Here is a 23,740-nt window from a genome sequence, read left to right as displayed (position 1 = left end):
TGACTGCACGAGGACACGGTATATTGATATTGTGTACATTGGTACTCAACTTTGTGTCTACTGGGTAGTGAGGCACCTGACCACTGGCACCAACATTGAACTGTGCTTACATCAGCAACTTACACTGTGTTTACTCCCTGGAAGTGCGGCACCTTTCACCCTTACTACCCCTTCTTATATTATTATTTGTTTGTTTCATATTCAATATTTTTTGTTTATTTTTTATTCTTTTTAATGTTTATATTGTTTTTAGTAAATGTATTTTTTGTTGTTTTAATATTTTACAGTTTCTATATTGGAGAAATTAATATATTTGTTACTAAGTTGATTTTATTTCTGATGTTCTTTTTATTTCCATTTGTATTTTTGTCTTTTTATTTCTGTTTGTATTTTTTTCTTTTTATTTCTGTTTGTGTATGTATGTATATATATATATATATGAGTTTCTCCAAATGCCACTGAAAATGCCGAACACTTAACGATGGGTGCCTCCTCCGTGCAAGTGGCATACACGTAAAACATACCAAACAAAACCGGCTTTCCTTCAAAGCCATAAAGGGGCACTCTCCAGGTTACAGCTAAGTTCATTTCCCCAGCATGACGCGTTTCAGCTAAATGCCTTTCTCAAATGCCAGCAAAAAAAAAAATATATATATATATATATATATATATTTTTTTTTTAATTTATTCTTTTTTTCGGATGGGAGAGCCACTGAAAACTCGAGCCAGAGCAGGCTCTGGCTCTGGCTCCGGCTCAGCTCGAGGTCCTGTTGGAACCACCAAGCCCATAAGGATCCGAGCTTTCATGTAGCTTATATCTGCCTGTCTCCTCCTACCCAGGATGTGGGTAAAGGCCAGAACTGCAGATCAAGTCCTAGTCTCGGCGTAACCCCAACATCCTGTGTTTCTGGGCAAATCAGGTAATCTTCCCCACCCACTCCTATAAAGAATGAGGCCTAATTTTGAATTTGGCAGACGGGAAAGCCAGCAAACTCCCGACAGGTTGGCCGCTGGCTATTCTTCGATCTCCCCGCCGGAGACATCATGATTTCCCGCTAGGTCGGCCTAGCGGGAAACAGGCTACAGCTGTGTGTCCTGCGCGTAATCGAGCCAGCGGCAATGCTGAAGAGCGCAGGGTGCATCAACACCCTCGCAAGCAGACAGTGAACTTTGCGAGGGTGCTGGTCAAGGAGGGCCCTGCACTGCCCATGGCAAGTGCAGTGCCCCCCCTGTGGCCCCTGTTTGCAGCGCTGCCCTGGCAGATTACGATCTCCGCCACCGACAGGCCACCGGGATCCATAATCCTGGCAGAGCTGGTGGTCTAACGCATGGGGTTGTAATGTGGCAGCTGGACTGCCACATCCGCGGCGGTCCTGAACGCCACCCCGACTGTGGTGGTCTTAAGAACGCCACACTCGTAATGACCCAATGAATATGTCATGAATTCACATCCTGGTATTTCCAGCACTAGAAATAGTGTCACAAAGCGCTGTATAAAAACACACACTGTTATTATTACCCACAGAGAGCACATCTGGTTTAAGAGGAACGTTTGCCCCAAAGCACTTCTTTTCAATCCGCAGAGCAGAGAAGGTCCTGCAATGGAATTGTGTTAGTTGAATGACTATCTAATTTTCAGAATCATAACTGCTTTTATAACTGCACAACTGCTAATATTGTGAAATTACAGTCACCTCATTCTGGAGAGTGCTGGTCAGCAGGGTTAACTTGCTCATGCAGCCTCAGCTCTGGTAGAGCTACAGGCAAGTTGAGGAAACGTTACCACAGAGGTTTAGTGGAGGCCACACCTCTGTGGCACAGAAGGGACAGGGTGGGCTGCCCCTGATCGAACCCATGTCCTGTTTGCAGCTGAGGTACTTTGCTACCGCCAGGCGGCCACAAGAGGGCGCCAGATTCAACGAATAGCCTCAAGGTTAGAAAGTGAGTGGGCGTCTAAGTGGCAAACTCTCATTTTGCCACATTTGTTTTTTTTCAAAACTGAAAGGGAGGATCTCTAGCCTTAAAAAAAATTACCCGTGCTGTATGCTGTGGTCACCAGCTTGATGCGCTTAATCAATATGAACCTGTAAAAGGTTCAAGAAAGTTGAACTTTGCTAAGTACCTATAACATAGCCAATGTACTTCCCGCAAATGTTAGAATAGGAATAGAGGTTTTATAGTTTTTCTTCTCAGTTTTCTATTCATGAAGCTTTAACAATATCTCTTAGACTGTCCGAGGATATATGGTGTGTAAATATAAGAATCCTTATGCCTGCTCCACGAGACTGAATTAGACACTTAAAACATTATGTGTAAGACCCTTAATATCCGGAGGACAATTAATTATCTTACCTGTGCCTTGAGATCCATTCCAACACGTCACCTGCTGTTTTATGCCAACAGTTAGGCAGCAACCAGTGGTCGAAGTGCATTGGAAGTGTGATGCTGCATTCAGTGGGGGGCGGGGTCAGTGAGCGTGGGGGAGGGGTCAGAGCTGTGGCTGAAAAATAACATATTCTCTAAGTTATTTTGCTCTTTCACCATCAGGTAGCTGCATATAAACCAATGCACAGCTTAAACCAGGAACAAATAAAAACAAGCATTTGCAATTCAACGGGTCTCGCGTTTGCTCATGTTAGAGCTGATAGCGTTGTAAACTCCTAACACGACTTTTCACCTATCGACAAAAGTGCATTTATGTACATAACCTGAAAAAGTGCAATTAACTATGTTAAGCGCTCGACTCTGCCAAGTAAATTAGAGAAAAAGTAGTCCACAGGCCGTACAGAAATCAGCGAGCCTCGCATGTTTTCTGTACTTGGTCCATGCGCTCGAGGAGGGCTAGCCACCGGAAAAGGCATGACGTATGCATGCCTTCGACTAATAAAAGCAAGCAGATTTTATTAGGCAAGCCCACGAACCACTGAAAAACACTGACGTGACGTCGAGAGGGCTCCGAGCCCTTTTCTAAACACTAAAGCGTCTCGCTGCGATAGGCGTGCGCGAGCGCATGCAACGCAGGCTCAACCCTAAAAAGTTAAGTTACTCAGTGGCAAATGTGCTATAGTACATTATAAACCCGCTATTAATGCCCTGCAGAGGTCTGTATATAGCCAGATAGCCACGGAATTAAACCTTGGATGGTGCAGTGGAGAATAGTGACTTGTGTATTTTTAGTGCTACAGTTCCCTGTCTGTGACAGAAAGCACTATGAATATGTGTCATTATTTTAAATTTTCATTATACACAGACAGGCTGCTACATAATGCAGAAAAAGATGTAATGGTGCTTCCAAAATATAGATATTAGTAATACCCAGAGTGTGTTTTTTTATATAGCTGACCCTTAAAAGCATGCACTTCACAGCTCAGCTGGCCACTCCCTTGCACTACCACTCAAAAAGAGTAAATCTTTTTCATCCCAAAGCTTCAAGTGATTCCATCAATTAAAGCCAGTACTGAGTCTATAGCACCCTTTACTTTTCCAGATTGACAAGATGAGCATTTTTGCATTTCCTTCAGGCAAGCAGACACCCTGGCAAGAAGGCTTGTTTATTGTTTAGCTATCTATCACCTTCCTTTCACAGCACCGGAGATTTCATGAGTGATTCTTTAGCTCAAGCATTTAACATCTGAACCGTCCAGCAACGACTGTCATTTAAAAAAAGTAGGGGAATGTTTTTTCATAAATTAAAAAAGTAGGCGCTCTTTGTGCCCCTCCGATCCCACCCAATTCGACCACTGGCAGCAACCATGAATGAAAAATACCAAAATGACCTATCCTCATCCTGATGAAGGTTCTGAAATTGAAATCTAAGGGCCGAAACATCCTTGATGTATATGGCCTGAATGAGTGTGATAATACGTGTGCATACATTTATCTGAACATCCTAGTAAAACATTGCAATACAATGCTGATTTTGTTGCGAAATAAGCCCCATGCTTTTGTATTAGCAGCAGGCGTCATGCATTGCATTTATTATGTTAAAACACTTGCTTTGTTTATAAAGTGGTTACCTATGAACTAATCAAAAGCCAGGGCCCTTCAGAGGTTTGTTCACATCAAGCCTCAGCTTCAAAATAAATATATAGTCATGAATTACCTCTTGGCTCGTCTCAGTGGTCCACCAATTAATACCACTAAAGGTACATTAGGAAGGCACAGGTATAGTGCAGAGTACACAGGGTGGCTTCAGAAGGAGAGTATTGGGGATTTCAATGGCCAGTGTTAGTTCTTTCGAGTGCCAAGAGGACTGGGCATTGTGTTGTGCCTGCAGACAGAGTGCCAGGCAGCACGAACCACAGGGACAGATTTCTTATACCTTTATCAATTCATACTGCTCGCAGGCGGGTTCGGGCTGTGACTCAGGCCTGGGGTGTCTGGTGCACTCAGGGGCTTGACATGTAAATAGTGGTTCCTCTGGACCCTTCTGGGTCTGAAACTCTTCCAGTGCCTGAGGTTGCTCAGAATGTATGAGGTCAGCCTGGAGGGCCACGTACATGCATCACTGGGGCTTTTACTAGAAAGGACTACATGTCTGCACAGGGAATAACAAATGTGATAACACAGAGGTGTTTCTAAAGGCACAAGGAGCGAGCAGGGGTCTCGCTGCGGATTTGGAGGGGTCACAAGCAGCTAAGTACATGCCATCAAAGCTTGAAACAGGCCTTGGCTTAAAGGGGCTCAGTGGGTTTCAAATCTTTAAACAAAGGTGAGGAAGGGAGCAGGTCTAGCCTGTCCAGGCTGTGGTGTAGAACCGGTTTCTAAGAGCTCCATGGTCAGGGCTATTCAAGGCTTTATTCACCAGACAGGGCTCAGTTTGTGAAAGGTGCTAGGTGTGCACAGGTCGGTGGAAATAGAAGGTCATGGATCATACCACAAGGAGGGATATGCAGGGGGTGCATCACACCATCCCACAACCTCCTTATATGTCGAACCATGCTGGGGCTTGTGAACCAGAAGTGCAAGCCATGGACACAGCATCAAGCAGCTCCTGGCCCTGGGAGCTCACGTGCAGAAGGGCTGGGTGTTGGGAGCATCAGTCACACAGTGCCCCCTGTCACTCTTTGGGTCTCTTGGGCCCTAGTTTGTTAAATGCACTTGACAGGTTAACCCACACCTGTGCTCTCAGAGATCTGCATGATGATTACAGTGTGGAAGAAGCTCCTGGTGCTAAAAATCACCATGAGTGGCGCAACATGTCCAATTCCTCCAGCTCACGAGACTCGGCAGAATCTTGGGGAGTTTTCATGTAACTCTGTGGCATTCCGCAAAGTAAAACTGCAAGTTCCGCCCACCCCTACTGTTGATCTGCTGGTGATCCTCTCAAAGGTAGCTGCTGTTTATCTACTGGTGGTCCACTCGAAGTTAGCTGCTGTTGATCTGTTGGTGGTCCACTTGATGATTGCTACTGTTGTTGAGCTGCTGTTGGTCCTCTTGAGGATATCTGCTGTTGTTGACCTGCTAGTGGTCCTCTCCATGATAGCTGTTATTGATCTGCCAGTGGTCCTCTCAAGGATAGCTGCTGTTGATCTGCTGGTGGTCCTCTCAAAGGTAGCTGCTGTTGCTCTTCTAGTGATCCTCTTGATGACAGCTACTGTTGTTGATCTCCTAGTGGTCCTCTCGATGATTGCTGCTGTTTTTGATCTATTAGTGGTCCTCTCGAGGGTAGCTGCTGTTGATGTGCTGGTGGTCCTCTCAATAATAGCTGCTGTTTATCTGCTGGTGGTCCTCTCAATGAAAGCTGCTGTTGGTCTGCTAGTGGTCATCTTGACATAGCTGATGTTGTTGATCTGCTAGTGGTCCTCTCGGTGATAGCTGCTGTTGATCTGCTAGTGGTCCTCTTGAAGGCAGCTGCTGCTGTTGATATGCTTGTGGCCCTCGTCGAGTACAGCTGCTGATGATCTGCTGGTGATCCTTTTGATGGTAGCTGCTGCAGTTGATCTACTGGTGGTCCTCGTCAAGGACAGCTGCTAATGATCTGCTGGTGTTCCTCTCAATGGTTGCTGCTGTTGATATGCTCGTGGCCCTCGTCGAGGACAGCTGCTGTTCTGCTGTTGGTCCTCTCAATGTTACCTGCTGCTATTGATATGCTCGTGGCACTCCTTGAGGGCAGCTGCTGATGATCTGCGGGTGGTCCTCTCGATGGTAGCTGCTGCTGATGATCTGTGGGTTGTCCTCTTGAGGACAGCTGGTACTGTTGCTCTGCTGGTGGTTCTCTCGGTGGTAGCTTCTGCTGATGATCTGTGGGTGGTCCTCTCGATGGTAGCTTCTGCTGATGATCTGCGGGTGGTCCTCTCGAGTACAGCTGCTGATGATCGTCGGGTGGTCCTCTGTGTGGTAGCTGTTGTTTATCTGCTGCTGTAGCTGGATGGAAACTGCTTCTTGTCTTTTTTTTTTTCAAAGAAAGGTAGGTGGTTAATGGTCAAGAAAGTTCAGGAAGATCAGTTGGGTCCAAGGGTAGTTTGTTGAGCAGGAGGAACCCTTCTGATCTTACACACATATGCCAGACGGATGTCAGTCTCAGAAATTCAGAGAAAGATCATTTGGGGTGTAAGAGGGTGGTGGCACTGAGAGAGCAAAGTAAAGGCCCTGTGGAGAGGCCATGACAAGTTTTCCAACATTTGCATCACAGGTGGTGTTTGCTGTTCTCCTCATGAACCATCCCCTCCCGGCCGTCAGTGCAGCATCGATAGCTTGTTGATGACGTTATCATTTTTAATGGCAGAATCACCTGATCAATCTCCAACACCTTCACTTCTCTTCATTAATTTCATTACCATCATTTCACTTTCATCCTCAGCTTCATCTAACACTCTTATCACTTCCTCTGCTTTGTGCCTCCCTCTCCCTCCTCCTTCTACATGATCCTCCTGTCCTCACCTTCTCCACTCATTGAGTCACCCCCCGATCGTCCTTTACTTCATCTCCTCCTCAGTGTGTCCCTTCTCCCTCCTGCCCCATCATTTTGGTCCTTCCAGGACATGTCCTCCCTCATCCTATGGCCTCCAGTGCCCTCGCCCATCAGTCTTTGCTCCTCACTCTCCTCCCTCCATCACCCTGCTCCCTTCCACTCCCCTTATCCACCCCTTCCTGGTCACAAGGGTCTTGTCTTTCCTCATGGAGTGGCTGGGTTCAGGACTCTAGGCCAGCCCCAGAAGATGTTGAGTGACCCTAAGTGGTACCCACTCTCGCGTTTAATGGAAGGAGGAGAGAATGTCTCCGGTCTGAGGGTTATGGCCTGGCACAAATTCATGCAAATTAGGGTTGAATACCCTAAAGTGTCCAATGCCACATCATTACCCCCAAATACAGAACACAGAGCAGCTCCAACATGTGTCGCGAAGCGCACTGGTGCAGTGATTGGTGCACAGCTCTCCCAGTAGACTTTTGGTAATGGTGTGTACAAAGAGTGGACAGAAAGAATGGACCGGTCTAAGTAGTCTAATAAAAAAAAAGTTGTAAATGACAATCCATGAGTCACAGCAAAGAACGAACCGAAACAGACAGCGCCGGGGTTAGATTCCCACCAAGGAGTGTGTGTCATGGATCGGGTAGGTTTCTGGATCTGCAGAAAAGGGGATCACGTTAGACCCACCCGACCTATGTCATGTCCAGAGGTGATGAGCCTCCCAGGATCGCTAAGGGTTCTCTGCAGCGTGAGTGGTCAGCCCTCAGCTCAAGACTGTTGCAGCTGACCCTCCGTGTGACCTTCAGCAGAAGCCCTTGTCTCCAGTGCTCGTGGCCCGGCCGTCACGGGGGCCTTCCTGTTACAAGCCGCGGGGGGACCTCTGGCAGCAGCCGGACTGGCTTCACGCTCCTGGTGGCCTCTGATGCCCGGAAGAGATGGGGCCATTGGAGGCTTCGAGTCCTTCCTGCGGGGTCTTTAACCCTGTGGCTCCCGGCTCGGCTGTCACTCGGGCCTGCAGGAAAGGACATGTGGCTTCGGGGGACTGCTGGCAAAGGCGAGCCTAGATTGGCGATCGAGGGGTGATATGTGGCCTTCACTGTGGTGAGACTTTGAACCCTTCTGCAGGGTGCCCAACGAGGGTGTGTCCGGCATCTTCTGTAGTTTGTACAAAAACTCACAGAAGCAGGCTCTCAGCAGCACGGTAATAATCACCGACAAGAATCTACCTCTCAGAACCAGAGAGATGGGGAAGGAAATGTACCCCTGCATTTACAAATGAACCAATCAGGGAGGCTCTTACGCCTCTATATTAATAAACTTTAGGAAAGACCAGGAGTATTCCTAAAAGCTAAGGCGGTGGCAGGGGGGTCCCATATTTCACCCCTTCTCAAGTTCCCTCTTGAGCCTTTTAATAAAAGATTTGTATTTCTTATAAAACAATAAAAAGATCAGATCACGTTAGAATTCAACCCAAATGAAACGCAAGTACCAGACGCATCAAATATCATGTGTCGTTAATAATTCCAGGTATCGTTAATAATTCAGTGTACAAATTACACTGAACCAAGAATACATTACTCATACGTGAGTGCTCTCCGTCTCCCTGATGTGTAAATTACTCTCTCCGTGGATCAAAGCTTGGGCGTGTTACATCAACTCTTTTCCTTGTAATGTGCAGTGGACTTTCAGTTGCTGATGAGAAGCCACCCAGCAGCTGCAGGAATGTCCCGAACTAATGGACATTTTTTGACGAGTGGTCCAACCTTGAGTTTACTTCCAAAGTCTGCGGTGATGGAGTGAACTGTAATTAGCATTTCCTTGCTCTGATTTTCATCTCTGCTTCCATGAAACTCCTTTTAACCAAAGGGAGTCGAGGGACTGGGGGCCAGGACTGTTCCTGCAAGTTGTCTCCTGCTGCAGGACTCCTGCAGAGCAAAGCAGGGATTGATTATACACACCGAGGGGGGCTCCGGTCCCTGCAGCCCCAGGCCACAGGCCGCAAGCTACACAGAATGAAAGAGTGAGAGTGGGTGGGGGAGGGGTTCAGGGTGTAGTGGTCTGAGTCTGTGATCCAAAGGGATCTTAGAGATCAGAAATCAACCTCTCCGACCTACTCTGCCAAATACCGAGGTAGGTAACAGGTGGGGGACAAGGGAGGGGACCAGCTGCCAGGCCTGGACCTCTCCTCATCAACAGGTCCTCTGTTAAGACATAACCCAGCCATGATGAGGGAATAAAGGCAAACGTACAGCCTCACAGGAACAAGGTGCAAACTGGATCTGATAACCTGTAATGCAATGTCATGGAACACACCGCAGGGGTATCACCCTGACCGTCCGTTACAAGCGGAACATTACGCCTGTTTTGTGGAGTGGAAAAATGTTTAAAAGTACTTTAAGGCGGTGCCATCTTGAGGGTTCATGGGGCCAGAGGCAAGAAATACTTCGTGGCCCCTGTTGGTAATAATTTTGGATTTTATTACTAATTTTCTGATTATTCTTGTCCCAATCTGCCAAATATTGTTGAATTATATGTTAAAGGTTGAGATAGAGACATGGACAGAGGTAAGATACAGAACACGTTTACTTCACCAGGTGCCCCCAGAATGTGCGGGGGTCTGGGGCGCTCTGCCCACGCCTTACCTCTCCTCTGCTTGGGTGGAATCACCGAGGTCAAGGCGAACTTTCAAACTTTTTTTAATTCATTAGCTATTACTCATGCCAATGTGACCGAGAGGGCACACACCGCTGTGCCACGGGTACCAACTGAGCTATTTATCGAGAATAAAACATTTTCTCCCGTGCCATACTCTCTTGCTGTCCCTCGCTGGTGCAGTGTCCCGCTAGGGTCCACCCTCCTCCTCCCTCTGATGGCTGCCCTCCACTCCACCCCCTGCATTTTATGATCAGTCACAGAAGATGTGACCAGATAACCCACATACTCACTGATCTGCCCTGGCTCTCCGGCCAGCTTCCATTAAACTAAAAACATACTCCATGACCCACAAAGCCTTCAGAAGCAGGGGCCATCTGCCGCACGCTTGGAGTATCAGAGGTCAAAGGGCAGCAGATGAGGGAAGGACTCAGTCATTTAACTTGTGCGCCCCACTTCTGAAATCCTTCTGCATACAGGCAAGATATCACAAGGCTCCTCCGTTCATCGAGGGTGTAAGAACATCCCTGTCCCGGCAATGTCTACTCCCCCCGAGGACCATCATCAGTAACCTTCCCCCCGGGACCCTCACATCGATCTATCGGTGAACACTGATTGACTGACAGCCGAGATGTCAATCCGTAGTCCTGGACAAGTCTTGTGACCCTGGTGACCCTTGGCAATGACGCATGCTGAGTAATTGAAATCTGCATCCCGGAGGAGGGGGGGGGGGGGGCGGGCGGCAGGGCCATGAGCACACACAGACCTGGACCCTGTATCTGTGAGTATTCTGCACCCAGTGCACAAAGCACCCCTGCTGCGAGTCACCCTTCCATGTAACTCGAGTAATAAACTACAGTAAACTCCCTGGCCACGCCCACCAGAGCAGTGCACTCTTCTGATGTGTGGGTCACAGGCAGCTCGGGGGGTCCTGCTCAGCAGCTTAAAGATGGAAGAGGACAAAGGGACTGTCGAAGCCGCCCCCCCCCCCCACACGAGGTTAGGCTGAGGCCTACAATGACGGGAGTCGGAGGGGGGGCAGCGTGCTGAGCCTTTGACCCTGTCACCTGCAGGTCCCAGGCCGGTCCGAGCATGAGCCCCATCCCAGACTGTCAGCAGAGGTTACACGCAGCTCTCTGCAGCTGGGGCATTAACCCTGCAGGCTGTCGTGCTCATAGCGGAGCCTCTGACGTGCATGTCACCCGCAGCTCCCGCCACAGACACGCAGGCCACGGACCACGGTGCAGGGAGTCATCCCTTAGCCTGGGGTCTGGGCAGTGCTGCGCAGCGCGTGCTCAGCTCACTGTGCTAGGAGCATCTCCCCCTGGGACTTCAGTGCTGCTGTATCAGTGCACAGTGCAGGTCAAGCCCTGTGACTATCAGTGCAGATGTCTCAAACCTCGGCTCTGAGTGCTTGGAGTAGGCCACACTTGTGGCCACCACGAGGGCTCAGAGGATCTCCTGGCACTGGGATGTGGCTTATGGTTCACGTCTGTGTAGAGGGGACTCGTGAGAGCACCGACAACCTCTCAGCGCTAGGACAGCAACGAGGTGCTTTCTAGGAGCTCTGGGGATCGCTCAGTGGAGGAATCACAATGCACACAGAGGTGCACCATGAAAACTGGCTCATTACTTGAAGCCCGAAGCCCTGTGCACACTGATGCTTTGTAGGAGCTCAATGAGTCTAATGGTACTTGTGCAATGGCGTCTGGTGCACCTCTGAACTAGTGCACATTGCGAGGCAGCAGAGAATAGCTAGCGTGTTAGTGCACTGTGCACGACAAAACAAGGAGCCTTGTGGATGTTAGTACATTGTGCATGACAAAACAGAGGAGCCTTGTGGATACTAGTGCACTGTGGTGGCAAAAGAGAGGAGCCTTGTGGATACTAGTGCACTGTGCTGACAAAACAGAGGAGCTTTGTGGATACTAGTGCACTGTGGTGACACAAGAGAGGAGCTTTGTGGATACTAGTGCACTGTGGTGACAAAACAGAGGAGCCTTGTGGATATTAGTGAATTGTGCATGACAGAACAAGCAGCCTTGTGGATACTAGTGCACTGTGGTGGCAAAAGAGAGGAGCTTAGTGGATATTAGTGCATTGTGCATGACAAAACAGAGGAGCTTTGTGGATATTAGTGCATTGTGCATGACAAAACAAAGGAGCTTTGTGAATAGCAGTGCACTGTGCACGACAAAACACCGGAGTCTTATGGATATTGGTGTGTTGTCCATGCCAAAACAGAGGTTTGTGGATGTCAGTGCAGTGGGCATGACAAAATAGAGGAGCCTTGTGGATACTAGTGCACTGTGGTGGCAAAGAGAGGAGCTTTGTGGATACTAGTGCACTATGGTGACAAAACAGAGGAGCTTAGTGGATATTAGTGTATTGTGCAATACAAAACAGAGGAGCTTTGTTGATACTAGTGCACTGTGGTGACAAAACAAGGAGCCTTGTGGATGTTAGTGCACTGTGCATGACAAAACAGAAGAGCTCTGTGGATATTAGTGCATTGTGCAGGACAGAGGATCCTTGTGGATATTAGTGCATTGTGCATGACAAAACAGAAAAGCTTTGTGAATATTGGTGCACTGTGCATGACAAAACAGAGGAGATTTGTGGGTGTATGGGCATTGTGCATGACAGAAAAGAGGAGCTTTGTGGTGATGCACTGTGCATGACAAAACAGAGGACCTTTGTGGATACTAGTGCACTGTGCATAACAAAACAGAGGATTCTTGTGAATATTGGTGCACTGTGCACGACAAAAGAGTGAAGACTTATGGATATTAGTGTGTTGTGTATGAAAAAACAGAGGGTTGTGTATGTTAGTGCACTATGCATGACAAAACAGAGAGGACTTGTGGATGTAAGTGCACTGTGGTGGCAAAAAAGAGGAGACTTGTTGATGTTAGTGCATTGTGGTGGCAAAACAGAGGAGACTTGTGGACGTTAGTGCACTGTGCATAACGAAACAGAGGGTTCTTGTGAATATTGGTGCACTGTGCAGGACAGAAGAGAGGTGTTTTGTGTATCTATTTAAAAGGTTAAGGTCCCAATTCACAAAGGTAGCTAAGGATATGTAGATTTATTTATGTATATATCTTCTATTACGTAGAGGTGTAAATCTACACTTTTTGTGCATTTCACCGTTTCCCAGTGTAGTGTGCCTCTCCGTGTAGATTTACAGGTGGTGGGCCACCTACAGCAGGATTTACAAGTTACTGAAAGTGTCTGTTCACAGGTGGAGCTCTTTGCCCCTGTAGCAGAGATCCACTTACAAGAAAGTGTACCAAAAATGATAATGTTTATTATACTCTTCAAAGAAATTAAAACAACTTCGCTATAAAATATAAATGTAAACTAATGTAAAATATTTAATATAAAATTAGAACTAGTACAATAAAGTGTTGCAGCATATGACCTCATCAAAATGTGTGTTAAATAAGTAATTAATGAGTATATATTTATTTAAATGTAAATACTATTTCTTAAAGATTTAACAAAAAAGTAACCTCCACCCCAGTGACAGTTTATTTTTTTTAATATAGTTTTCATTTTGCTAGAAGTTATGTGTAGAATTAATTCATACTATTAATTTAGCTTGATTTCCTGAGGGCTGTTACTATAAATCCCTGCTCCCGCTAGTTTCTATGGGAGTCTCTTGTTGCACAGTGAGTTGACACTGGGGTATTAGACTTACTCCAAAGACGTTCTAGAGGAGTACATTACCCGTGATGGGCCTTGTGTGGTGCTTGACTTACTCCAAGGCTGAGCTGGAGTACGTTTACTCCTGTTTTGTACCCTTTGGGTCTGTAGTCACTTTGGAGGTGTAGTTTGTGAGTGGGTGTTTGTGGTACTCTGTCCTTCCCTGGAGTCCCCCTTACTGGTCCCTAAACACTTCCATTTTCTTCTTGTGTCATTGTCCAACTCCATCTCCTTGATCCGCCACCCACACATACACTCCCTACTACAACCTAGTCTTACGTGTGCGTGGAGGTGTCCGACCTCTCCACATAGAAGCGATAGGCGTGGCGGGAGCCTTGCCAGGGATTAGAGAACAGCAGTTTGTAGTACGCCTGCAGTATTACCGTATCGCTAGTTTACCTCGTACAGAGCACCGTGGGCCATATTTACAAGCCCCTTGCGACCCGGCGGTTCACTTTATATGACGCACCGCCACTTTGCGTGGCTTTTCATGGCCTTGTAGATATGGCGTAAGACACTGAGTCGGGGTGCACTCCATGGGCGTTTAGCACCCATGGGTTTTGATGCATGCCCAGATTTACGCCTCCCAGAGCAGGCGGGCGAGAAGTATCTTCATTTGTCCTGGTTGTTCCCTCCTTCTATGTGAGCTGCATTCTGCGGGTGGAAGGGGGAGGGCCTCCATGGACGGCTTTTGTGCAGGCCCTCCTGCCGAACACAATCCTGCCTTCCATTACAAATGGAAAAACAGGGGCTATGTACTCATTCTGTAGGCGAACAGGAGGTCAGCGTGGCCTCCACTGAATCACACCTTACAGCGGACATTTATCTAGTGCCTTGCCCCACTTCAAAGTAGTCTCAAAGCACTGCGGGAGAGCGCTATCTACTTGTTCTCAAACACGTTTTGTTGTTTCAGATTGTTGTGGGGAGCTGCACATACACGACGGTTCATGGCGCTGCCTGGCCGACCTCACAATTTAAAAGGGGAGAGAGGTTTGCAAGGGGGGGGGGCAGTCTCCCCTCTTTACGCACAGAGTAGGGGGCGCAAACAATGTAGGTTGCCTGTGACGTCAATATAGGTCGACGGGGGCAGCGGGGGCATTAAAGGTAATGTCTGAGCCAGGCTAGGGCTGAACTGCAGTGGCTGCCTCCGAGCCGCCCCCACCCCTTCACGTATAGCGCCATGAGGCCACCAGAGTGGAAAGAGGGCATTTGAAAATCTCTCAGGACATGACAAAATATCATCTCTCTTGCCTTTTTTCCCTGCTCCCTGCCCCCCTCTCTCGATTAACGCTCTCTCTCGCCTTCTCTCTCTCTTCATACCTATGTCTCTAAATCGTTTCTTCTTTCTGTCCTTTTCTCCCTCTCCCACTCTCCCTGTTTTTCCTGCCTCTCTCTCTGTCACCGTCAGTCTCTGTGAGGCTCTGTCTCTTTATCTCACCCTGCTAATGAACCCGCCGTCACTCCTGCGTCCCTGTCCCTCTCTCCTCACAGCTGCTGCCGCCCGTCTCTGCATATCTTAGTGTCATCTGCATGTCAGGCCGAGGCCCGTCTCATCTCTGCAGCAGAACAGCGCCTGTCTCTGCTCTGGCACCTGTCAGTCCCCGCGACCCAATTATAATCTGTCTGTCTGCGACAGGCGTGTCTGTCACTCTCAGTATGTACATGTGTGTGTTCACCTGTCTGTCCCCCCTCTCTGTCCGTCCCCTCTGTCTGGGGCTGAGGGGAAGGCCTTGGTGGGGGCTCTCTAGAACTCAGCGCCTCGAAGCATTAATAGCAGGTGCCCCTGACATCATTACGTTTCACTAAAGCCTCCTTTGTTTTTATCTTTTTGAATTTGCTGCACAGTCAAAGGCAGAGGTCAAAGGTTAGGCTCTGTGTTCCAGGGAAGTTGGTGTTGACTTTTCCTTCTGACTGCAACTTGAGAGGATTTATGTAACAATCTTGCTGGGCACTGGGAGTGTGGAAGGAAAGGCTGTAGGATGTTATTTCTTCGAGCAGACAATGACATTTAAATGCCAGTAAATGAGCTGTGCAAATATTTCAGAATACATCAGAATTAGGAAAGCGCAAATGGAGCACGTTTTTGGTAACTCTGCAGCGCAGTGAAAACAAATATTATAATATAATCAAAACAAATCAATGCACTAAGCAATGCCAATTTTCACACATTATCTTTGTGCTCTGCCTAGTTAATCAGTAAAACTATATGTTTGTGCAAATGTAATAGTCAATTTCATTGCAAAAGTGTTGTCTGTAGTGGCAGTGTGCTACCACACCAAGAATACTCCACTCTACGCCACTCCACTCTATGCCACTTTACTCTACAACACACTACTCCCCTCTCCACCACTCCACTCTACACCACACCACGCCACGCCACTATACTTCACTCCACTATACCACACTCTATGCCTCTGCACAGTACAACACTCTTTTCCACTCTCTGCCCTCCACTCCACAGCACACCACTTCTCTCTCCACCACTCCACTCTACGCCACTCCACCCTACAACACACCACTCTATGCCACCGCACTCTACGCCACTCAACTCTATGCCACTCCCCTCTCCACCACTCCACTCTATGCCACTCCACTCTACAAACACACCACTCCCCTCTCCACCACTCCCCTCTCCACCACTCCACTCTACTCCCCTCTCCACCACTCCACTCTACAACACACCACTCTAGAACACTCCACTCCATGCCACTCTACTCTAGCCACTCCACTCTACAACACACCACTCCCCTCTCCACCACTCCACTCCACTCTACGCCACTCCACTCCACTCTACAACACAACACTCCCCTCTCCACCACTCCACTCTACGCCACTCCACTCTACAACACAACACTCCCCTCTCCACCACTCCACTCTATGCCACGCCACTTTGCACCATTCCACTCCCCTCTCCACCACTCCACTCTCCGCCACTCCACTCTACGGCACTTTACTCTACAAGACTCCACAACACTACACTCTATGACACAGCAGTCCACAACACTTTACTCCACTCCATTCTATGCCACTAAATTCCACTCTGTGCCACTCAACTCTGTGCCATTCTAGGACTCTACTCTATGCCATTCCATGCTACTACTCCACCCCACTCAATGCCACTCCCCAATATGCCACTCTACACCACTTTACTTCACTGTACGCTATTCTATTCCATTCTGTGCCACTTTGCTCCACTCTGCGACACTCTACGCCTCCTCACTTTACACCCCTGTACTCCACTCTGACATTTCACTCTTCTCCACTCCACTCCATTCTACACCGCACCACACCACTCCACGTCGCTAACCTTTAACCATGCTGAACAGCAGCCATGTTGTACACCAGCGTGTATAGGCAAGACCTATTGGCTTTGCTAATGCTTGTTTGTTTTGCTAATAACTTTGATACAGTTTTACTAATCAGCCCAAAGCTAAAAAGATTTTCTGATTGGGTTTGGCACAGCAAGTTTCATCCAGACCCTAATAGCGGTGGATGATGAAGGGGAGGGACCACAATGCAGTGTTTCTCATTTTAACTCCCAGAAAAATCTTTGCTCTTCACTAGAGAAAAAAGAATGAATTTCATCAAACCTGGCAGCAAACTAGAACTTTTCTCAGGGAAGGACCATTGCTTTGTTTGGTGTAAATCCATGAAGTAGTTTTATAGAAATCGGCAGTACAGAAATGTGTCAGCTAGGCTTTGAAGGATTAAAAGTTAGAGATGTCTGTGCTGTTAGAAATAGAATTTTGCCAGAAGAAAACAGTTAAACTAAATATATAGTTCAGATTGGTTATAAAACCTTAACATATGTTTAAAAGAACTTCTGATACTCACTTTAAAAAACACTATTAAAGTACTGGTATGGTTATGAAATTAAACCCAAAACCCACTAGAAACTCTTCAGTTAAGGTTAGGACTGCAAACCATAACTCACACAAAAGACATGCAAACCACAACTCCCACACCCAAGGCAACGCCAGGACTGCAGAATATTTATATAAATAATTAACAGTTTTCAGCAAAACATTGTTAAGGGCCTGAGATATATGTTGGTGGAAATGGTTCTCCTCTGCAATGGGGACAGAGTCCCCTTTCTGGCAACCTGAGGGTCCGTCCACTTCACTGAGAGTCGAGGAGGTGACCCCGCCACCTACACACACCTCTGAGAGCACGGCTAATAATCACCGTCAGAGGATTGACCAGGTCTTCACCTGTCAAATTCCTGCTTTGGAATTTTCTTTTTGAAAATAAAAAAAAGTTGTAGGCTTGGCGTACGCTCTGTCATGTTCACGGAGCCCTACGTCAAGCTTGCAATGTATTTCCAGGCACCACCAGGACAGAGATTCCTGAAAATGCTAGAGATGCCCGCAGGGGGGTCATTTCTAAATAGAGTGGGAGTAGAGCCCTCGCCATAGTGGGAGTAAAGTACTTGGCTGTGGTGGCAGTAATGACATCCACCAATATTTAAATTGCCCCCTAAATAGTAAGAGATTCTCAAACCACTACATCAGGCAACATTCATGCTGCTCTGACTGTTAAGGGTAATGCCGTCTGAGGTCACTTGTGACACTTGCAGTGCATCAAGGATGCATAGAGCGGCCAGGGATGATTCCTGGCGCCCAGATGGCCAGTCTCCTCTCTGACGTCAGGCACAAGCGGTACGTGGCTGAAGGGGGACATGGGCGGAGATCTTCAAGTTCTGTCACAGACACTTAAGAATATATATCAGTTTTGGGAATGAGCAGCTAATGGCTGGGATGAGAGAATTCAGACCCCAGATCAGACAGAGATCACTCGTGACTCAACAACCAACCGTGGCAGGCTGTGTGTGTGTGTGTGTCATAATATCTCTAAGGACCCTCTGCTGGGAGTGAAATATCTGAACTGGAGACAACACGGACCTCAGTCACTTTCCAGCATCCAACCTGGAGTGTGTCCACGATGACACCCCAGAAACAGAATCAATGCTAGGGGTCAAGTCAATGCAAGGAGAGCATCCCTCCCTGTTGCACCACTTGGGAGAGGCCATACAGGCCCCTGTGCCCTCACAGGAGGGCCTTGCGCAGGCTCTGGAGGTCACAGTCTGACCTCACAAGAGCTGACCTAGGAGGGAGGTCCATGGGAATAAGAGGTGCCCTAGGGTCCGAGTGAGCGCACTCCCCAGGAGTCCGAACCAGGCACACTCCGGGGTGGAGGGGTTAGGAAGCCGTGGAGCTCCTAAGGGGGCCTAGAATGATGGGGTTTCATGCAGTAAACCTGCCCCTCGTGCGGCTGGAGCCAACCGAGGCCACCGTTCCTCAGTAACTCACTTGCCAGACCATCTGTCCCCATAAGGAATCCACGCATCACCCCCCCCCCCCCCTCCTCCCCCCCACAGGGTGGACACTCGTGCCCACACCTCTGGTGAAGAGGGAACCCGGTGCCGCTGCTGAATGGTTGAGGGGAATAAGAACATTTATTGTATTTACTTCTGGGATTAAATAAAAGCCTTTCAGTCATAAATTACTATGGACATCTAAATTAAGTTTAGTGACGTGCACATTGTGCGTTGTACATGTTTTTCACCCATGTCACTTTTTGGTTTTATGTCGAAATATTGTCAAGAAGAATGCCAGGGTACAGGAATATTGTGTAATTAATCTTGAGGCCCAAAATAGTATATATGGGGAAGTGTAGATGTACAATTCTTAACTTTATGTCCATGCATCTCGAAAATATATAACATCAAGGTGCATATATGTTTAGTTAAAGAAAGAATATATATATTCTTACCTATGTACTCGCCTTCTCCAGAGCCTTGAGATGACGTCGCGGTGCCATAATATTTGCAGTCAATATTAACGTGCAATTCCCACTTTTCAGGTGTTCCTCGTTTGGGGGGCAACATTACAGTGGCTGAGTGGTGTACCCCCTCGAATCCACCCCGCACCCCAGTAATCGAGGGGTCGCTGTTTCGTGCCGTAGAGTATGCGTTTGTCTAATTTTCTAACTGAACAGAGCAGTGTGCCTGCAGCGTTGCTTTGGTGACAATCAAGATTGCCTCCCAGAGCATCATTCCATCGTTTTGCCTCTCTTATCTGGCCTGGGAGACAGCAGCAACTTCCCTCCCAGCTGGATCCCTCTGGGAAATGCGGAAAGATCTGGTGTTAGTGTCTGTCTTGGAGCTGGCATCAGCAAGAGCCAACCCTTTCAAGGCCCGGGCAAAGACTCTGGCCCCGGGCCCCAGCCTTTCAGGGGCCCCCGATAGCGCCAGCTCTAGTCTGCAGAGAGTCCTGTTCTGATAACCGTGAATAATTCTTAGATTGTTTTAAATACCATTTTCCTTTAATTTATTTTTTAATGTGGGTGATGTGTATGAGTCTGTTACAGACATTTTGCAGAGAAATTTTGTGTTTATCTTTCATGCAACATCCATAACAAGTGTATTATAGCTCCAAACAGACCTCACGTATGAGAAATGGGGGGTGTCACAGAGATTATTTGCAGTAATATTACTGATATGCTGCTGATGCTGTGTTACAATATTGACAACACACATCACTGTCCCTGAATCTCAGATGTAAACACACTTTGAGCCTGATTTGCAAAGGTACACTTACACTTTTGGGTAAGCTTGTGATTGCTTGGTATTCACAAAGTGATTTATGAGTAGTATCTCTCTGAGTGTGGAGACTCCACACAAAAAATATGGAACTGTCCTTTCTGTCTTTGTGTGGAGACTCCGCAGTTGTAAAGATACTACTCGTAAATCGTTTTGTGAATACCAATGGCAACCTTACCCAAAAGTGTAAGCGTACCTTTGTCAATCAGGCCCCCAGAATTTGGACAAATGTGCCTGTACCTGGCCAAAGAGAGCACAAAAGAGCTAAAATTAGATCATAAATTCAAAGCTGTTCCGAACAGGGGACCCCAAAATAAGTTTGGCCCAGACCCCCAAAATCATTAAGATGTCCCTGCAACAATCCCCCAGTCCAAGTCAGCTCCTGAGGTTCAGGGGATCCAGGAACCCTGCAAATCAGCTATTGCACCTGATTGGCTGAGTGCTGAAAGTGATCGCCTCGATCCTGCGCAGACTGGAGCGTGTGATCCGACCTCAGAGCCTCCCCCAGCATGGAGGCTGGCCCTGTGTGGCCCCTGCGCCTCTGGTGATGAAAGCTGCCTGTCTCCTCCAGTCCCAGCCAATCCTGGAGGGGTAACCGGACGCTGCTGCTCTGCCTGCCTCCCAAGGGCGTCTGCTTAATTCAACAGTGGTCCCCAACCTGTGGACCGGGGGCCCCTGGGGGTCCGCGACGCATCCTCAGGGGGGCCACGACTGCTTAGAAAATTAAATAATATTAACAGATGAATAAGGTGTATATAAATAAAGTGGCTAAATGTACAACTGAAAATTTTGAAACATACTGTAAATGTCAAAGAATTTGAAATTGGAAGCTAAAAATTAAATTAGATTCCTCAGATTGATTGGTTGGGACAGTGCAGGTGCGTCAAACAGAATTTAGTATGGACGATGCGTGGACTTAATGGAATTTAGAAAAGTTCCAACCTCCCTATTAAAACTTTTTTTAAATATTTATATTTGTTTGCGCATTACATAAAATATGTTATCATTTGTGTGGGATCCCCGGCTTCCAGTAATGACTCAGTGGGTATCCCTGGATTCCAATAATGATTAATTGGGGGTCCCTGGCTACCAGTAATAACTCAGTGGGGGGTCCCCAAATTCCAATAAGATTTAGTGGTGGGTCCCCAAATTCCAATAATGACTCAGTAGGGTTCCCTGGATTTCAGTAATGATTCAGTGGGGTCTCTGGCTTTCAGTAATGACTCAGTAGAGGTCCCCAGATTCTGATAATGATTCAGTGGGGGTCTTTGTGTTCCAGTAATGACTCAGTGGTGGGGGGGGGTTCTCCAGATTCCAATAATGATTCATTGGGGGTCCCTGGCTTCCAGTAATGACTCAGTGGGGGTCCCTGGATTCCGGTAATGATAAAGTGGGTGTCCCTGGATTCCAGTAATGATAAAGAGTGGGTCCACAGAAGTCAAAAGGTTGAGAACCAGTGCACCTGACAGCCAAAGAAGACCAGGGGCTTCTAAAGACCACCCCTGCAGCCTCCTGACCAAGCCCGGGGGAGCCCTGCCAGACCCTGGGTGATGAGCAGAAGAGAGTGTCAGAAGGTCAAAGGTGACCCGTCCTCTGCTTGTACCCGAAGAAGCGGCCTCCCCGTCCCTGCGAGCTGTTCGGACAGCTCCTGAGCGGTCAAGGGTGCTGACCGCTCCCCGCTGCTGACCACATTCTCCGCTGCCTGGCGTCCTAGAAGCACTCAAGATGGCTGTTTGGGCCATTGAAAGGAGGGTCCACGGGCCCTCCAGCCAGGCACTCAAAACCATTGCTTTCCTCTTTATGTCACCGTCCTTTCATTCTCGCGAGATTATGTGTGTCTGGTCCAGGGTCGATCGTTTCTCTTACAATACTCTCCTTGTATCACTCCCCTGTTGTCCTGTACTCGCTGTCCCAGCATCTCACAACCCATGTATCCTGCCCCTACTGTCCCAGCACCCCACAACCTCTGTATCCTGCCCCTGCCGTCCCAGCATCCCACAACCTCTGTATCCTGCCCCTGCTGTCCCAACACCCCACAACCCCTGTATCCTGCCCCTGATGTCCCAGCACCCCACAACCCTCTGTATCCTGCCCCTGCTGTCCCAGCACCCCACAACCCCTGTATCCTCCTCTTGGTGTCCCAGCACCCCACAATCCCTGTATCCTCCTCTTGGTGTCCCAGCATCCCACAACCCTGTATCCTGCTGTCCCAGCACCCCACAACCCCTGTATCCTGCCCCTGCTGTCCCAGCTTCCCACAACCCTCTGTATCCTGCCCCTGCTGTCCCAGCATCCCACAACCCCTGTATCCTGCCCCTGATGTTCCAGCACCCCACAACCCTTGCATCCTGCCCCTGATGTCCCAGCATCCCACAACCCCTGTATCCTGCCTCTGCTGTCCCAGCATCCCACAACCCTCTGTATCCTGCCCCTGCTGTCCCAGCATCCCACAACCTCTGTATCCTGACCCTGATGTCCCATCACCCCACAACCTGTGTATCCTCCCCCTGCAGTCCCGGCACACCACAATACCTGTATCCTCCTCTTGGTGGTCCAGCACCCCACAACCCCCTGTGTTCTCCCCCTGCAGTCCCAGCACCTCACAACCCCTGTGTCCTGCCCCTGTGGCCAGCGTCCCACAACCCCTGTATCCTGCCCCTTCTGTCCCAGCACCCCCTAACCCCTGTATCCTCCACCTGCAGTCCCGGCACCCCACAATCCCTGTATCCTACCCCAGCTGTCCCAGCATCCCACAACCCCTGTATCCCCCCACTGCTGTCCCAGCACCCCACAACCCCTGTATCCTGCCCCTGATGTCCCAGCAACCCAGAACCCTTGTATCCTGCTTCTGTGGCCAGCACCCCACAACCCCTGTATCCTGCCCTTGCTGTCCCAGCACCCACAATCCCTGTATCCTGCCCCTGCTGTCCCAGCACCCCACAACCCCTGTCTTCTGCCCCTGATGTCCCAGTACCCCACAACCCTCTGTATCCTCCCCCTGCAGTCCCGGCACCCCACAATCCCTGTATCCTCCTCTTGTTGTCCCAGCATCCCACAACCTCTGTATCCTGCCTCTGCTGTTCCAGCATCCCACAACCCCTGTATCCTCCCCTTGCTGTCCCAGCATCCCACAACCCATGTATCCTGCTGTTCCAGCATCCCACAACCCCTGTTATCTGCCCCTACTGTCCCAGCACCCCACAACCCCTGTATCCTGCCCCTACTGTCCCAGCATCCCACAACCCTCTGTATCCTGCCCCTGCTGTCCCAGCATCCCACAACCCCTGTATCCTGCCCCTGATGTTCCAGCACCCCACAACCCTTGTATCCTGCCCCTGATGTCCCAGCATCCCACAACCCCTGTATCCTGCCTCTGCTGTCCCAGCATCCCACAACCCTCTGTATCCTGCCCCTGCTGTCCCAGCATCCCACAACCCCTGTATCCTGACCCTGATGTCCCAGCACCCCACAACCCGTGTATCCTCCCAGTGCAGTCCCGGCACACCACAATCCCTGTATCCTCCTCTTGGTGGTCCAGCACCCCACAACCCCCTGTATTCTCCCCCTGCAGTCCCAGCACCCCACAACCCCTGTGTCCTGCCCCTGTGGCCAGCATCCCACAACCCCTGTATCCTGCCCCTTCTGTCCCAGCACCCCATAACCCCTGTATCCTCCACCTGCAGTCCCGGCACCCCACAATCCCTGTATCCTACCCCAGCTGTCCCAGCATCCCACAACCCCTGTATCCTCCCACTGCTGTCCCAGCATCCCACAACCCCTGTATCCTGCCCCTGATGTCCCAGCAACCCAGAACCCTTGTATCCTGCTTCTGTGGCCAGCACCCCACAACCCCTGTATCCTGCCCATGC

The 23,740-nt window shown here is 48.9% G+C and overlaps 1 long non-coding RNA gene across 1 annotated transcript in view; it reads right to left on the bottom strand.

Moving 5' to 3' along the window:
* The window catches only part of LOC138260916 (uncharacterized), a 183,343-nt gene that overhangs the window by 102,078 nt on the left and 57,525 nt on the right, over positions 1–23,740 (bottom strand). Inside the window, exon 2 of the long non-coding RNA XR_011199030.1 lies at positions 2,353–2,500. This is a non-coding gene — a long non-coding RNA (uncharacterized lncRNA). The remainder of the gene's footprint in view (positions 1–2,352; positions 2,501–23,740) is intronic.

Source organism: Pleurodeles waltl, chromosome 10, assembly GCF_031143425.1.
Source record: "Pleurodeles waltl isolate 20211129_DDA chromosome 10, aPleWal1.hap1.20221129, whole genome shotgun sequence".
NCBI lineage: Eukaryota > Metazoa > Chordata > Amphibia > Caudata > Salamandridae > Pleurodeles > Pleurodeles waltl.
This window is presented reverse-complemented; position numbering and strand designations above follow the sequence as displayed.